Source organism: Cupressus sempervirens, chromosome 11, assembly GCF_028749045.1.
Source record: "Cupressus sempervirens isolate cs-2001-9-10 chromosome 11, ASM2874904v1, whole genome shotgun sequence".
Taxonomy (NCBI): Eukaryota; Viridiplantae; Streptophyta; class Pinopsida; order Cupressales; family Cupressaceae; genus Cupressus; species Cupressus sempervirens.
Window position 1 is genome coordinate 578,316,281 of NC_143128.1, and position 6,000 is coordinate 578,322,280.

A 6,000-nucleotide genomic window follows, 5' to 3' on the forward strand; every position below is an offset into this window, starting at 1 on the left:
GTTCCATGTGCTCAAAATTTGTTTTGTCTCCAGTCATATGATGTGAGTAGCCACTATCAATAATACATGTATCATAAGTGCCATTTTATCTCCTTCATCATTAGATTCATCTTTTATAGCAATAAATACCATGTCATCTTCACTGTTATCAAAATCTTTAGCCATAAAACAAGATTTCTTACCTTTTTCCTTGTAGTCTTTGTAGTTTTTGAATTCCTTCGGGCCTTTGTACCTATTTCTTTTCTTTTTATACTTGTCTTCTCTATTTGGGCACCTTGCAGCAATGTGACCAATTTCTTCAGAAGAAAAATAGATTAGAGGAATCTTACCTTTGTACTTTCCTCTGCCTTTGGAATATTTCTTTGCAAGTAGGGCTTCAAAAACTTCAAGATCACTATTTGAACTTTCTTCTTCTTCTTCACTTTCTAATTGAATGGATTCTGATTTCTTAAACCTTTTCTTGAGAAAAAGCTTTGTTTCAAATGTAGATTCAATACCTTTGGAACTATGGACCTAGTTATCATAGTTATCCAACTCAAAAGCTATCAATCTTCCAACTAGAGCATCCAAAGTTATATTGCTATTTGGATCACATCTCATCTCTTGATTAGTAGACACTCTAATTGCATAGATAGGAAGAAGGGTTCTAAGGACCTTGCTTACAACTATTTTTTCATCAATGACTCCTCCAGATGCTTTGATTGTGCTCACACTTGATTTAATTCTCTCAACATATTTTCATCTTCTCTCATCTTCATTTGATCAAATTGTCCTTTGAGACTTTTGACTTTAGCTCTTCTTACATTATCATCTCCTCCATTGATGGCTTTCATTTTGATCAACATATCATAAGCTATAGTACAACTTTTGACTTCATCAAATTCAACATAATTAAGAGCAGAAGTAATGTCAATCATCATGATGTTATGATTTTTCTTTTCAGTAATTTCTTCAATTGATAATGTTCCAGTAGGAGTCTTTTATTTTTCATCAAGATATCTACAACCTGAATCACTATAGTTTCCAAATGTAACCTCATAAGTCCTTGCCATGCTACAAAGTTGTTTGGGTTCAACTTTAGAATTTCTCTTCTGTAAGACATCTTGATCTTTAGCTTTGGTCCTTAAAACCTTCCCTGTAAGCACCAAAAGCTCTGGTACCAATTTTTAAAAATATAAGAGGAGTAATTGAGAGGGAAGGGGTGAATCAATTACCTCAAAATAAATCTCAGATCCCTTAGATTTCAATACAAATCAAACCCTGTAAAAACAAAACTCTGTTGAAACTTGGCAAACACACAAGACAAATGTTGTAACTTGGTAAACACTGAAATAGCTTAGAAAATGCTTAACATGAAAATATTAAGATATTATCCATGGTTAATATTACTTTAACTTAGTTGAAAACACATAAGAGAAATAACATGAACACAATTGACACCAAGATTTAACATGGAAAACAAATTTGGGAAAAACAAGGGTATGAAGAATAACTATACTTATCATGGAGCTAGAATAGAATTAGTCATTCGAGAATAAATTATTTCAGCCTAAAAAATTTGCTTGCCCATCTCTTTTCATTGGTGGAATATGCATATGCATATTTTTAAAATTTTGAATTCTCTATTTGGATGCACCAATCAAAATTGGAATAGGAATAAAATTGGAATACATATTCTAATTTTGGCCCAAAAATGAGCATTTTCCATTCCACTTAAATAGGTGGAATTGGAATACAAATTCCTATTCCAATTTTTTTAATTTTAGAAAACATAAATTTTTGAGTCCGTGAACTCTGCATGAAATTTTGGGTGAACCAAACAAGAATAGGAATACGTAACCTCATTTTCTATTCTTGAATATGTGTTCCTAAATAGGTATTTCTACTCCCATTTTTATATTCTACCAGCCAAATGAGGCTTATTGAATGCAGTCAAATAGATTGCTTTTTACCATCTCTTTTCACTATTGTAGAGAAATAACATAAATTATAGATATAGAGAAAGGGAATATTAAAATAAATTAAAGCATTTAGCTAATGAACTAGTTCAAAGAGGAAAATCAGGAACCTAAAATTTTTTACACTCTCTTTAAAGGAAGCTTTATCATCAGGAGTGGATAGTTGGAATTATTGTGCTATTACGATTTTTTTTTGTGTATATTTGGTAGCTGTTATCTTCTGTTGGGTTCTATGATTCTTTCATTATGTTCATATCAAATATGATATTTAATGATTATGTGAGATTTTTTTAAAATTCCAATCTTTTAATAGGTTCTAATTTAGAATTAAAAAAAAAAAATACCTGAATAATTTAGAAATTATATATTAATGTATATAAGTAATTTGTAGTGGCATGTATACTTCATAGTTCTATATTATAATTTAGTTTTTCATTATAAGGTTGTTAAATGGTTGACCATAAAAATAGTTGCAAGAGTAATAATTACATTTTATGAATTACAAGGTAGTTTTAGGTGATCTATAATGTTTATAGTTTCTAAAAATTAATTTTCATATTTAGTAAGTTTGGATAAAGCAAAAAGAAATGTACTTTTCTTCCATAGATAACAATAATTGTTGATATTAATAGAAATTTAATTTTTATCATTTATAGATGGACAAGTTCATTTAAAAGTTTTTGGTGGTAATGATTAAATTTTAAATTTTATTTGGTTGATAAACAATAGAATGAATTTTGAGAAAAATGATGATAAGATTACAATAATAATATCTTTGGAACGTTAATAATCTTTCTAACTATTCAAAACAATATAAAAATTTATTTATTAATTATATGAGACATGGTATTTAAATATATGTAGTTCATAATATCCTTATTTATAAAATAAAAGTGAATTATCTTTTTTTATAAAATAGTAGGCATATAATAGAATTGAAAAATACAATTGATATAATTAGAATTTTAAATTATATTTTATAATTAAAATTATTTCTTCCTAAACTTATTATTAGATACTACTATTTGAAGTTTTGACTATTTATTTATAGTAGACTTATGAAGAGGTTGTGTTAGAATCGGATTTAATACTTTGTAATATTTCTTATTGAGGAAAGTTGTATAGGACCTGAACCCTTAACAAAAAATTAACATCAAGCCAAGAGATGGTGATGTTGTAACACCTTACATAAGTAGAACCATTAACAAATTAGACTTAAACAAAAAGAAATAAAAATAAGGGAGAATGACTAATACGACCTATCAACAAACAACTAGAAACCATAAACTAGCTAACTAGAGAGCATGAATGAACAAAATTTTATACTATAAAAGACCAACCAAAATAACCCACACTAGGAACCCAACAAATAGAACCAACCCTCAAACCATAAATGATAACCTAAACACATAAATCTATCTCTCTAGCTCCTTTAGGTTTTTGAGGAAGGGGTATAGTTTTGTAGGATGTGGAGTAGCCTTCCTCGACCCAAAATTTTCTTTAGTACTTTTCTATATAACCTCATTCTTACTATAATAATCCTCCCTCCTCTTTCTTTTGAGCTTTGTTTCCTCAAGAATCTCTTTCCTTAAAATTCCTTCTAAGATTACTATGCATAAACTACACAAAAATCTATTCTAATCAAAAGATATTCACATCCATGTTTTCTCATATAGTAACTATCTATGCTAGATCTCACTTTCAAGTTCCCATAACAAACTAGCGATCTCACTAATGACACAACCACACTCTACCACAAGAAAATACCCTTTCCTTTGTACCATATCCTAAAGAATAATTATTGATTCGACCATGAGGCTTTCCAATTTACAATAATAATATAGGAAAATCTTAAGATGTTACAATGCACGTTACATCACAATTTTATATCTTGTTAAGATTACAAGCAAACTGCCAACTAATCTTTATAGCTTTACACATGGTGATCTTCTGATTATACCCTCTTAATAAAGGAATCTATAACATGTCTACAACCTCTATCATAATACACTTAAAGAAAATTCCATCCTTGTGAGGAGATAGTATCAAAATAGAAATACCTAGTTTCCAAAAATGTTTTCTGAAAGAAGCCTTTAGTAAAGTCCTCATAACATTGTCTAGTATTCATATATCCACATGCACACTTAAGAGTAGAATATAGACATATTGTAGAACATAACCTAAATTGCGCATAAGCTAATCTTCAATCCTCAAACCATGCCAAATACTTCTTCCTCTTTAACTCTACAAGTCTTCATAGATTTAACAAGTATTTTTACATAAATGATAAATATTGTCATAAATACAACACATAACCACTGAATCATGTCTCTAGCAATGCTAGCATATTCCCCTACATGAATATCACCAACATTCATGCTAACAATCTCTTCCTATGGCATTGATGACAACATAGATGATAACTATCTAAGTACCATGAATACAAAATAGAAATTTTACTCATCTTTAAAATAAAATTAGGCTAGGGAAGTTGGGGAAGGCCCCTTTTAACTTTGTACACTATATATGACCCCTAGTCCCAGATAAGACTAAAAGTTTTCTTTCTCCGTTCTTTCCTACCAGTGCCTTTTTGAATGAAGATTTTGTTAATTTTATCACATCTATAAACATTCTATTTAGGGTACTAGTCATTTTTCGACTTATTTAGAACCATTCAACTTCACAAATAGACCAAGAACCTATTTACTTTTTCCAATTTTATTAATTAAATATTCTTTTAATTCATTTAACACTCTCTAAAATAAAACTAAAATAATTGATAATTGACTTATTCTATTCAACTTAGTACACAAACATATATATATATATATAATCAAATACACATATACACAGGAGACATATAAATAATTTCGTTCGGAGTCTTTCAATTCCTCTAACCAATTTGGCATTGGGAAATACGGGTTTAGATAAAATAAACTGAAATAATTGATTCTTAGTCGGCTATGCCGGTTGATTCTAGTTGATTCTACTCATCAGAGACAAACATAAGAATAATGAATACCTGTAACGTCTTAGATATCAATGCAATTTATTTTATTTAATAAACCACGTCCATGAAATCGCCCGTGGCTATACATGAAATCCACCGCCCTATTTTTGTACACATCCGGAGGAATTAGATATGTTGAATTCAATGCAAAGGCAGTCCATCCAATTCTCATTAAATGGGCAGCCTACCAACGTTTTACAGCACCACTTTTGTTGTATTTTCTCTTAATCCTGTTTCTCACCACCATTCTTACTCAAGCACCTCGCTGCACTTCGATGGTTGGACCAGGTTAGTATAAATATTTATCAGAGGTTAAAGATTTTCTGATGTTCCAAATTGATCTGAAGTTGAGTTTTATAAGATTGTGTGATAATTTATTTTCTCATAAATATTTCCGATTTCACTACTTGATTTATAGGATAACATTATATTATGTAGTAATAATTGGTAACGATTGAAAAATGGTATCTTTATTGCAGACAAAAGAGGAATGAACTACGATAGATGTTGCTGCATACCTCTCTATTGCAACTGCTGTTATCGAAAATGAGCTCTGGTTTCTATAAAATAAGTGTTTTAATAGGGAACTGGAAGCATGAGTTCCTCTATTTCTGTCTTTTCACATATGTTGATTCTTTCCTTTAACGTGTTACTCTTGAAGAATATTTACTGTTTAATGCCAAAGAACATATTGTTTCTATAACTATATAACTGTTTATCTGATGAATGTTTTCTGTGTTCTTAATGATTTTTGAATTTTTTTATTTAACAAAGTAAATTTGTTTTTTTAAAACTTGATGTTCTCAATTCAAATCTATTGATCATTTGTTGAATTAGTAATAATAAACAAGAGCTGCAGTGCAGCGCAGTTCCTGCCAAGAGCAGGAAATTTTGAAAGATAAATGATAAAGAGACGAAGAAGTTAAAAATCATTAAGAGTTTGGTGGAGTGCGGTCTCTGCAATTAGAACTTATCAATTTTAAAAATTGACTCACAAAACTTCAACAAGGCCAAAAATCTCAGGCAAGTTCA